At 43.3% G+C, this 12,878-nt stretch overlaps 1 protein-coding gene across 3 annotated transcripts in view; it reads right to left on the reverse strand.

Annotated features, from left to right (window-relative positions):
- The window catches only part of sema4ba (sema domain, immunoglobulin domain (Ig), transmembrane domain (TM) and short cytoplasmic domain, (semaphorin) 4Ba), a 382,578-nt gene that overhangs the window by 192,968 nt on the left and 176,732 nt on the right, over positions 1 to 12,878 (reverse strand). For 2 of the 3 annotated variants that reach the window (XM_078530415.1, XM_078530413.1), the window contains one exon: positions 2,969 to 3,077. The exons of the other annotated variant lie outside the window; for it this stretch is intronic. The gene's annotated coding sequence lies outside the window, so the exon portion shown is untranslated. The remainder of the gene's footprint in view (positions 1 to 2,968; positions 3,078 to 12,878) is intronic. 3 annotated transcript variants of the gene reach the window in all.

The raw sequence follows: 12,878 nt of genomic DNA on the forward strand, positions 1-12,878 counted from the left end.
GCTGACTTATCAGGTGAGTATAACCCTAAACATGTCTTTCGGAGCTGAAAAGTTGAGGCTGATTCCTAATGCAAGTATAGCCCTTAACATGATTTATTATCTAAAAAAAATGGGGTGTTGACTCATATGCCAAGAATAGGCCTAAACGTGAATTATGGTGCTGAAAAATTGCGTTGTCTTATGCACCAGGTCAACTTATACGCTGCGGTCTATGGTATTTGTTTATAATGCCCCATGTGATTTTTCTCCTGGGTGCTGCTCACAGCAGTGTTCAGAAAATTAAACTTCCTGGAGACACAAGGACAATCCTGGAGGGTTGATTCTGGTCGCTAGTGTCAGCGATGGTTCAGTTGGTAGCACATGTGCCTCAGAGTCACAAGGCTTTGGGTTCAAGTCCCACTCTAGGGCTTGAGCATGAAAATCCCTGCTGACGCTCCAGTGCAGTACCGAGGGAGCACTGCACTGTCAGAGATGCTGTCTCTCAGATGAGGAGATATTAATCTGAGGCGCTGTTTGGTGGACATAAAAGATCCCATGGCATTCTTCTGAAGAAGGGCAGGGGAGTTAGCCTGGTGTCCTGGCCAATATTTAATCAACATCATCAAAAACAACAAAGTTATCTGGCCATTATCACATTGCTATTTGTGGAAGCTTGCTGAGTGTTTATTGGCCATGTTTCTTACATTAAACAACAGTGACTACACTTCAAAATTACTTCATGGGCTGTAAAGTGTTTTGAAATATTCTGAGGCTGTGAAAAGCTCTTTATAAATGCAGCCTCTTTTTTAAAGGGTCGGGAGAGGGGGGGGAAACAAAAGAGTTGCTTGATCTCTTTCGTCTGCTATTAGCTTAATATAATTGAAACATAAAGTGAGAAAGGGTCCTGAATATTTGCAACTTCAAATGGTGCAATGGCCATACAAAAGCAGAAAATTTACCTGTGAAATACGCTCCTTCACATACCGCATATTTCACCAAAATGCCCCATCGTAAGTTTTTAATAATGTACATCTTGTATCACATTCCATGTCGATGGGAGCATTATACAATCACTGGCAATTAAATGACCTGTATTGTTTCACACAGCCAAGTTTTTGAGCCCTGGGAGGTTTAGCTTCCTGGGTGGCCATGTCTATTTAATGTGCTTCATTAGACAACTGCCTACAGGGCTAACCCATTTGCTGCAATTTCCTAGCAGTATCTGGCTTTCTGTACGGGTGTGGAGTGATGAGGAAAATCTAACACCTTAGTTGGACGCTGAAAATTATTAGTTGTCAATATAGCAGCCTGAAATTTTACCACAGTCCCTTACAGCACAAGCACATTTTCTGAAACATACACAGGGACACTGGGGAAAAGGTCACCCGACTTCCAGGCCTGTGCCAGTTTCAAGGCATTTTCTGCGTCATTAGCCTTTTCATTTTCACAAGGGAAAATGTCAACTTGCAGACAAAAATGGAATTGTCACAGCCCTCAGAAGCAATAAAGTGTGGTTTGTGTGTGACAGGAAGTTTAAACATGCTGATTTTAGGACTAGCAGAGACCAGCAATGATGAACTGGAAGGCATCCAAAACTGGAATCCATTCCCATGTCCTAGCGTAATATCCAGTAGAAAGAATAAACTGTGCCTTCGAAAAAACAAAAATAAACTAACCAGTGTCAATGCGCTCCATTGTTGGGTAAAGGCAAAATGCACATTGGAACTTGTTGCTTGTTACAGTTTATTAACTAAGGCTGTTTTTGGTTTCATGAATCCAATCAGATAATGATAGCCTTAAGTTGGCTAAGGGTCTGGCCCACAAATGAGGCTTAACTAAGTGCCTCCCATGAAGAACACAAGTTTAATAGCCTCGGGCAGAGTTGTTCTTTGTCATTTTTATTTTCGAGTGCTTGATATGTCAACATAGGAAAATGACAGGAAGGAAAAGACCAGATGATCTATCAAGCCTGCCCCACATTCTTGGACTCAAGCTTTGTGATGAGACACTTTCTAACTCTCCTCACCCGCAAAGCTATGGGAGAAGTATAAAAAGAGAGAAAAACTCAATGCTAGTAAGGGGCAAAATACTCCGGATAATTCCTCTCCAACCCTCCTCGGGTGATGGAAGCCAATCCAGGACATTACATGACCTTCTGTATGATGCAATCTCTGCCCCAGTCAAAAACTGGTCCAGCTTCCTTTTGAGATTAAGCAGAACAGAGTCAGCACCCATCACACCAGCCAGAGGCCAATTTCTCTTTACAGTTCTCCCTTCCCTTTCGCTGTACAGACATCACTGCGAAATAAGGCTTCACTCAATGATCGGCTAACATCGCTGTTCAACCAGCTAATGGGCAGGGGGACATAGCCTTGGTCGAGATTTCCTCCCATGTCCACTCCCAAACGCCTTGCTCCTCAGCATGGCTGTAATTGTGAACTTAGAGGAGAAAAGGTCCTGTCCCAACAATGGCACTGCACTTTGCCGTTCTAATACCTTTATGTTTACTGACAAATTGCTGCAATCCTTGTTTTAACCACAAATTGTTGCTAATGACATCAGGGGATGAACAGTTCTGCCAAGTTAATGCTAGTGTTAATCTACTTATTTTGAACGAGCTACCACCCTAAGATGACGGACATTCCACTCATATCGACAATGGTCTGGGAGCATCAGTGGAGCGAGAGAAAGAATGGTAATGTTTTGAGTGCAATATCACTCTCCTTCGGAATCATTACGTTAGCTCTGTTTCTCTCACCACAGATGCTGCCGGGCCTGCTGAGTTTTTCCAGCACTTTGTTTTTATTCCCACAATATATTGCTTTTATACTTTCTAGGTTTTAAATCATTGCTAATGGAGATCTGGGGGAATGGGAACACACCGACACATAATTCAGTTTACAACTAGCAGTGAAACGGTACAATCCAATAAAAGAGGCTCAGTACAGGCAGAAGTTAAAGCAGGTGTGGAATATTTTCTGGTACTAACCTTTCATTGACAGCCCTTTATCTCTTCCTGTCCTGGCCTTCAAGTCCCAAGAGCGACTCTCTACAGATCCTCAAGTTGTTGCACATTTATTTTCACCACAGGAAAAGTTCTAAACAAAAGATGAAAAGATGTCAATTTTTGGAACGACCGGCTGACAACATAGTTGCAATTATTTTCTGCTCTCCCAGTGCAGTGAGAGTTTGGAATACACATTGCTTGTGAGATGAGGCACTCTGTTGTCTCAGAAAAACATTCAAATTCCTCGAGTCAGCAAAACAAGCCTCTCAAACACAAGCATTCATACACTACAATCAGGCCAAGGGTTAGGGTAAAAAACTACGTTTGAATGAAACTATTTCTCTCGATCATTGTCAAGTAGGTAAAGACCGGAGCACATAAATTAAGCTTTTAAGGGGAAGATTTTCAGAGTTCTCGTCTTGAGTGAGGGACCATTCCTGCTGCTAGCACATGTCAAATATCTTGCAATATATACTGACTGGTGGTGGATGAGGGATAAGAAAAACTACCCTAAACGGTTCGCAATTTTAGGTTACTGAAAGGGGCTTGCATTTATCTAGCACTATACACAACCAAAAGCACCACACAGCCAATGAAGTACTTTTGAAGAATAACCACTGTTATATGCAGAAAAACAAGGCAGCCAATTTGTACACAGCAAGCTCCCAAAAATGTCATTGAGTTAAATGATCAGTTAATCTGTTTAATTAGATTGGTTGAACACAGGAACATAGGGCTCAAGAGTAGGAGTAGGAGTAGGCTATTCGGCCCTTCAAGCCTACTCCATCATTCAATGAGATCATGGCTGATCTGGTTGTGGTCTCAAGTACACTCGCCTGCCTGACCCCCCATAACCCTTGACTCACTTGTCTATTAAAATTCTGTCCCACTCTGCCTTGAATAAATTCAATGACTAGGCCTCCACTGCTCTCAGAGGGAAAAAAAAACATTTCTCATCTCTGTCTTAAATGGTAGACCTCTTGTTCTTGAACTTTGTTCCCTGGTTCTAGTCTATCCCCACAGGTTGAAACATCCTCCCAGAATCCACTCTGTCAAATTCCCTCAGGACCCTATATGTTTCAATAAGATCATGTCTCATTCTTCTAAACTCAAATGGGTTTCGATCTAACCTGTTCAAACTTTCTTCATAAGATAAGCAATTCATCCCAGCAATTAATCGAGTGAACCTCCTCTGAACTGCTTCTAACACAATTATATCTTTTTTCAAATAAGGAGACCAAAACTGCACACAGTACTCCACACCTGGTCTCACCAAGACCCTGTACAGCTGCAGTAAAACTTTCCTACTTTTATATTCCATTCCCTGCAATAAATGCCAACATTTCATTTGCCTTCCTAATCACTTGCTGCACCTGCATACTAACTTTTTGTAACTTATGTACCAGGACACCCAGATCCCTCTGTGCCACCGAGTTCTGCAATCTCTCCATTTAAATGCTATACTGCTTTTCTATCTGTCCTGCAGGTAAATAGTGGCCAGGAGATCCAGCATCCACTCCTTTAAGTAGTCCCGAGGGATCTTTTACATCCATCTGAGAGCGCAGATGGGGCTTCAGTTTAACGTCTCATCTGAAAGATGGTACCTCCGAGGGTGCAGCACTCTCTCAGCATTGCAATAAACCGACAGCCTGAATTATGTGGTCAATTCTCTGGAGTGAGGCTTGAACCCATAACCTCTGGCTCAGAAATATGAATGGATCCCTAAACCAATGCTGGGGCCTACTATAATAGGTAGCTTAATATCATTAAAGTTATGCAGTAGCAGCAAGGGAGACAGGAACAATTCTCCCAACAAGACTGAGCTTTCACTGTTGCTGGAATCCATATTGTATTGTTCTTTTGTGCATTGAATCTCAAGATTCACCCTACAGAGCTGATTTTCCAAACACTTATTGTCAAGGAGTTTCGCCAACAACTCCCGCACATAAGGCAATCTCAATATGTGTGACTGGCAGGCAAGTACCTCCCCAGGAGCACCTTATATAAAACATCCACATAGATCATTAGAACAGGATCACTCACTCATGTGTTCTACAGTCTATCGTAGAATTACACAGGATTTAGAGCACAGAAAGAGGCCATTCAGCCCAACCAGTCTATGCCAGTGCTTATAGTCCACAAAAATTTCCTCCCATCCTGCTTCACCTATGAACAAATCCTTCTATTCTTTTCTCCCTCATGTACTGATCTAGCTTTCCCCTTAAATGCTTCTGTGCTATTCACTCCCATAACTCCATCTGCTTTTGTTGTTCTTTGTGGGCGCCACTGGCTAGACCAGGGTTCACTGCCCCCCTGTAATTGTCCTTAAGAAGATGATGGTGAGCCGCCTTCTTGAATCACTGCAGTCCATGTGGTGTAGGTACACCCACAGTGCTGTTAGGGAGGGAGGTTCAGGATTTTGTCCCAGCGACAGTGAAGGAACGGCGATATATTTCCAAGTCAGAATGGTGTGTGGCTTGGAGGGGAACTTGTAGGCGATGGTGTTCCCATGCTTCTGCTGCCCTTGTCCTTCTAGGTGGGCTTGGAAGGTGCTGTTGAAGAAGCCTTGGTGAGTTGCTGCAGTGCATCTTGTAGATGGTACACACTGATGCCACTGCTCGTTGATGATGGAGGGAGTGAATGGTTAAGGTGGTGGATGGGGTGCCAGTCAAGTGAGCTTCTTGAGTGTTGGAGCTGCATTCATCCAGACAAGTGGGGAGTATTCCATCACACACCTGACTTGTGTCTTGTAGTTGGTGGACAGGCTTTGGGGAGTCAGGAGGTGAGTTACCCACTACAAGATTCCTAGTCTCTGACCTGCTCTTGTAGCCACAGTATTTATATGAATGGTCCAGTTCAGTATCTGATGAACGGTAACCCCCAGGATGTTGGTGGTAGTTCTGCATTCTAACTGCTCTTTAGATAAAGAATTTTCTTCTGAATTTTCTATTGGATGTATCAGCGACCATCTTCTATTTGTGATTCTTGATTTTGGGCTCCCCACTCCACATTAAAATTATGATAGGGTTTATTAGGGTGAAAGACCTCTATCAAGTCACCCCTCAGCCTTCTCTTTTCTGGAGTAAAGGGCCCCGGCATATTCATTCTTTCCTCATAATTATAATCCATTAGCATGTGCTTTCATATGAAAAACATGACAGGATTGTCTGTAGCCTGCTCCTTGCTGCCGATAGCCATCCACGATCCAACTCTGATGGTCAAATGCAGGTGATTATTCTGCTAGGTGGAGGTATAGGAAATCTTAAGATCAGTAAAGGTAACTTGGTTCAATAATCCTATCCCCTTCCTGCCTCTTTCTAAGCTCTTCAGTCCTTTCTGTTTCCACCACCAAACCCACTTGTTTTATGAACTCATTTTTTTAAATTCTTTCATAGGACGTGGGCACCACTGGCTAGGCCAGCATTTGTTGCCCATCCCTAATTGCCCTTGAGAAGTTGGTGGTGAACTGCTGCAGCCTATCTGGTATCTGTAGCAGTTTGGTACAACTAAATAGCTTGCTAGGCCACTTCAGACAGCAGTTAAGAGTCAACCACATTGCTGCAGGTCTGGGGTCCTGTCCTTATCAAATACTTTACCACTGGATAACACTGATGATTTGTGTCATCGAGACCAGTTATCTCCAAGATGTCAGACTTTGCTACAGATACACAATTTGCAAACCAAAAAAAAAATATTCCTGGTTCTTAAGAGTTGACAACTCTCCAGGATTGTCCTGGAGTCTCCAGGAATTAGTAAAGAAACCACTGCTGCATTCAGAAATTTAAAAAAAAATTCTTTGAATGCTTTTGTTTACCACTGTAGTTGTAAAAATATTGGATATATGGGAAAAATGGTTGTCTCACCGTCAGGCAAGAATCATTCATTGGGATAATGAAGGGTTCGATTCCCTTTACTGACTGCTGCACCACAAGAATGGATGTGTTGGGTAACCAATGGTGGGAGGATGGGGACGATTCAAGGTAGGAGGTCATGTGTTTAAACCTCCAGGAATATGCCTGACCAGAGTTGGCAACACGAATGTTTCTGCTGATCTGTAGCCTATGGCTTTCAAGCAATTTACTGACCTCTAATTAACCTCAGCAATTTATATACAGCTCCAATTATCTCGGAGCACTGGAGCTTTGGCCGCAAGTGGATAAAGCAAATTTGCAGCTAAATGTCACATTCATGCTCCTAACAATACATGAGCGAAACCAATGTAGAGCTATTAGTGCCCTCCTGTTCCTGGCATCCTCTCTGCTTTCTGCACCTGTTCATCTCTCACGGTCAATGGCATCTCTTCCAGTTTCATTTCAGTCAAACTCTTCATCCAAGTTTCAGTGGGTAAATTGATGATACTGGCAGAACACAAGAACAAACGCTATACTGTGCTTCCTGAACTGCACTGGTTCCTAGTCTGGTAAAACCTCCATTTTAAAATCCTCACCCTTGGTTTCAAATTTCTCCATGGCCCTCACCCCTCCCTATTTCTGTGACCTCCTCCAGCCCTACAACCCTCTGAGTTCTCTGCCCTCCACCAATTCTGGCCTCCTGCACATCCCCGATTTTAATCGCTTCACCATTGGTGGCTATTCTTTCCGCTGACTGGGCCTAAGTTATGGAATGCCTTCCCTCAAACTCTCTCCCCTCCTTTCAGATGCTCCTTATGCTTAGCTTTTTAACCAAATTTTTTAGTCATCTGTCTTAATATCTCCTTATGTGGCTCGGTGTCAAATTTTGTTTGATAATGTTATTTTGTGAAGTGCCTTGGGATGTTTTACTATATTAAAGGTGCTATGTAAATGCAAATTTTTGTTGTGTTAAATTGGAGGAATAATAGGGCTGATTCCTCTGATTCAGAGCTGTCCAAATGGGAGAGATTCCGTTAGACACAGTGGGATATTTTACAATACAGATTGCCCAATGAATCAAGCAAGCCGGATGAAAATCTGTGTAGAGATCCTTTGCACGAGATCTTCCAACATTTTGTACGTTGTGTGCACCTCCATCATAAAATATGGCTCTATTCAAAGAGCTGGGGAGTTCGCCCAGGTGTCCTGGCCAATGCTTATCCCTCAATCAACATCACAAAAACAGGTTATCTGGTCATTATCACATTACTGTTTGTAGGAGTATGCTGTATGCAAATTAGCTGCTACATTTCCTACATTACAATGGTGACTACACTTCAAAAAATAGTAATTCATTGGCTGTAAAGCACTTTAGGATGGCCTGAGGTTGTGAAAGGTGCTATATAAATGCAAGTTCGTTCTTTTCACATTGTAGTGTTGACCTATAAGTAACGTTGCACTGGAGTGGTCAATGGTACAAACGCTTCTTGCGAAAAGAAAGTCAGGTGCGGGGTGGGTCGAAATTTCCCCGCAGACTTAGGCCACTGCGTTCAGTTTGCCTTCACTTCACCAGCCCCTCCCTTTAGTTGTTAGTCGTCACTAACCTTTTAAATTTCACGTAAACAGGGCACTTTCCCCACGTGCCCCACTGGGCTGCTCCCTGCACATATCGAAATCTGCACAGGGTACTGCGCAGTTATGATACTTGGGTGACCTTGAAACGCTGCATGAAAACAGAACAATCTCTATTTCCCATTGAGTGAACTCAGCACCTGTTTCTAACCATTGAGTGAAGAGGACTCAAATCATGAAAATCTCCCTGATGGTGACACATGAACTCAGCTGAAATTTCCTTCTTACCCGTTTGATTTATTGCAGCTTTGGGAAAGTACATCATTCACCCTATGCCTCATATTTTTTTCTGTATTGCACTAATGCTGCCATTGAAGATGGATGCAAAACCAAACACTCCAGCTAGATTAATCAACACTGATGTAGCACTAAACACAACCATCTGTGCAAATAAATTGACATGCAACACCCTCATTTTCTCCTAATTTGTTGTCCCCGTTTTCTTTACTATCTCCTTCCTTCCTGAAGACTTGTTGGGCTACAGATGGTGAGGTGGTGACCAAGGTAGAGCTGGCTGCCTAAACAGCCACTGGCCATTTGTGAACCTCGATTGTGAATGGGAATACCACTTTCAGCATCGATGTATGTGCATTCAGAACAGTCAAGCCCTACAACCCTTCGAGATCCCAGGGTTCCTCTAACTCTGGCCTCTTGTCTATCCCCTGCTTCCTTCCCAAATACCATTGGCAGCCGTGCCTTCAGCTGTCAATCCCCAAGCTTTAGAATTTCCTCTTTAAGCTGCTCTGCCTTTTATTTTCTCCGTGAAAACCTACTCCTTTGACCAAGCGTTTGGTCGCCTGTCCTATCTCCTTATGTGGCTCGCTGCCAATTATTTTGTTTAGACTGTTTCTGTGAAATAAATCTACAATGTTATAAACTATTGTTGATGGATATTTATCAGAGCTAGGCAGCCCTGCAACATTTTCCCTTCTACTGAAGCCAACATCCATTTAGTCACCAGGCTGAGATCAGCATACTCACAAGACTTCCCTGGTCAATGTGTCAGTTACTGAGCTATCCAATAGTCTCTCCCTTGTCTGGAGTCTCCATCACCATCAAAACCCACATTAAGTTTGAATAGACTGCACCCTAGTAATAAGCTCTACTTCATTTTACGCTGACTGCTTTGTGTTCAATCAATACATTTCTTTACGGCGTTCTACAAACCTACCACACAACAAAAGATGCGACTCAATAAAAATGTTAACATGGCTGTAAAATAATCAGCATTCATTGAAAGAAAAACGCAACATACAAAGGAAAATAAACAGCAATCAGTTATCAGTTTAGATTCAGTTTAGTGCCAGGCTGAGGGCTTCTGAATACACATGCAGCCAGTGACAAAGGAAGCGACTGAGTCTAACAATTAACCCTTCCTGTCCCTTGTCTGATTCAAAGGGGTTAAAAAGTCGCTGCTATTTTACAATGCAAGCAAACTATAGGTTTAATGGTACAGTGTGTAAAAATAAGTAAGATTTGCATTTACACAGCGTCTGTGACAATGGGTTACAGCCAATTAAGTGCTTTTGAAGTGCAGTCACTGTTTTAATGTAGGCAATGCAGCAACCAATTTATACACAGCAAGGTCCCCCTGGCAGCAATAAAATGAATGGCCAGGTCCTCTGTTTGCATTGATTGAGGGGTATTATTGGCCAGGCCACTGTGAGAAGTTCCACTGCTCTTCTCCAAATAGTGTCACCCGAGAGGGAGGACTTGGTTTAAACCAAAAGACAGCATCGCCGACAGTGTCGCATTCCCTCAGTACTTCACTGGAGAGTCAGCCTAGATTATGGGTTTATGGAGTGTGATCTTTTGAGCCAGAGGCAAGAGTGCTACTATCTGGCCAACAACTGACACTGACCTCACATTTAAGCACAATAACATTACGCAAATTACAACGTCTGCTTGGCTAGTTAGTGGTGCTGTCACCTGAGTCAGAAGGTTCATGAGTTCAGGAGCTAGCGAGCACCCAAGCACATAAGATAAAGGCAAAAGCTTTGAAGAAGAGTCATACGGACTTGAAACGTTAACTGTCTTTCTCTCCACAGTTGCTGTCAGGTCTGCTGAGTTTTTCCAGCATTTTTTGTTTTTGACCCAAGCACATAATCCAGGTGGACATTTTACTGCAGTACTGAGGGAGTGCTGTATTGTTAGACTGTTGTCCTTTGGATGAAACATTAAACTGAAGACCTGGCTGCTTGTTCAGGTAGAGGTGCAAGATCCCATGACACTATTCAAATAAGAGCAGGCAGTACTCCCAGTGCCCTGGCCAACGTTCATCTATCAACCAACACCACCAAAAACAGACCAAATCAGTCATTCACTTAATTTGCTGTTTGTAGGGCTTTGTAGTGCTCAGAATGGCTACTGTATTTGTCTACATAACCATGGCTGCACTTTGCAAGCTCATGCATTGGCCATGCAGTGTTTTGGGATGTCATGTGGGGGTGATAAAGTTCTTTAATTCAGCAGAGAAAACTAAACTATACACGTGATTATGGAACATAAATTTAATTTGAAGAGAATCAATATGACTGTTTTATATTTTTATTATTATTAGTGCTTTTGTATGAGAGTCCATGAATCTTTCATCACTTTGACACTAAGTGTTAATGACAGAAATCTGACCAATCCCAACTTAGCTCTGATAATGCAAGTTTGCTCTTTTGAAGTGGCTACTTATTGAGTCGGTGATGCAGCGGCAGCTGCAGAGTTCACGCTCGTGGGCCTACAACAGGTCAACCATGCACACGGAATACACTGACAGGACTCTGCCTGAACACGTAGGCACAGTGCCTGGAACTAAGCTCCTTTCAGGTCAGCAGAAGTTAACACACACAAAGCTCGGCAGGAAATTGCTAAGAGGGTGCGAACCCTGTGGCCCCCTCACCACCTCCCTTCCCCGTCTCCCCCAGACCTCCAGAACGTCAGATATGCTCCAGCTGGCAACAATAATGAAGTGAAAGGTTGAAAGCCAGGGAGGGAAGAGGAGGAGAATTTGTCTTTTTTCATTCAACTTATTATGATCTGGAATGCCTGAAAGGATGATAGATTCAATATTAAATTTTGTTACAATCCCTGTGGAGGAACTGTAAACCTAAACTACTAAATTTACCAAACAACCCCCCAGTGAGGAAATTACCAACAAGATTTCACTTTATGTGACATTTACTTTAGCACAAGATCAGAACCAACACAAATTAAACATGAATTAAACAGGCAAATGATAAATCAAATAAAACAGTTAATTTCACTTTAAAGGAAGATTACAGGAGAGCATGCCAGGAGCAACCCTAGGCATACCTAAAATGAGGTGTCAACCTGGTGAAGCTATAACACAGGACTACTTGTGTGCCAAACAGCATAAGCAGCAAGTGATAGACAGAGCTAAGCGATCCCACAACCAACGGATCAGGGCTAAACTCTGCAGTCCTGTCACATCTGAATGATGCTGTACAATTAAACAACTAACTGGGGGAGGAGGCTCCACAAATATCCCCATCCTCAATGATGGGGGAGTCCAGCACATCAGTGCAAAAGGCAAAGCTGAAGCATTTGCAACAATCTTCAGCCAGAAGTGCCGAGTGGATGATCCATCTCGGCCCCCTCCAAAGGTCCCCAGCATCACAGATGCCAGTCTTCCGCCAATTCAATTCACTCCACTCCACGTGGTATGAAGAAACAGCTGAAGGCACTGGATACTGCAAAGGCTACAGGCCTTGACAGCATTCCGGTAATACTACTGAAGACTTGTGCTCCAGAATTTGCTGCACCCCTAGCCAAGCTGTTCCAGTACAGCTACAACACTGGCATGTGGAAAATTTCCCAGGTATGTCCTGTCCACAAAAAACAGGACAAATCCAACCCAACCAATTATCACCCCATCAATCTACTCTCGATCACGAGTAAAGTGATGGAAGGTGTCATCAACAGTGCTATCAAATGGCGCTTACACAGCAGTAATCTGCTCACTGATGCTCAGTTTGGGTTTCATGAGGGTCACTCAGCTCCTGAATCTATTGTCCAAACATGAACAAAAGATCCAAAATCCAGAGGTGAGGTGAGAGTGACTGTCCTCAACATCCAGGCAGCATTGGACCGAGTGTAGCATCAAGGAGCCCAAGCAAAGCTGAGTCACTGAGAATCAGGGGGAAAACTCTCCAATGGTTTAAGTTATACCTAGCGCAGAGGAAATGGCTATGGTTGTTGGAGGTCAATCATCTCAGTCCCAGGACATCACTGCAAGATCTCCTCAGGGTAGTGTCCTGTGCCAGGATTTTCCGGCCCCATCATGGAAAGACCAGACACGGGAGATTTGACGGTTCAGCCAAAGGTTCACTGACTTTTGGTGGGACCGGACGATCTAGGTGTTGGGCAGGGCCCGAAAATCCGGCCCTAGGCTCATCATC

This window comes from Cetorhinus maximus, chromosome 26 (assembly GCF_964194155.1).
Source record: "Cetorhinus maximus chromosome 26, sCetMax3.hap1.1, whole genome shotgun sequence".
NCBI lineage: Eukaryota > Metazoa > Chordata > Chondrichthyes > Lamniformes > Cetorhinidae > Cetorhinus > Cetorhinus maximus.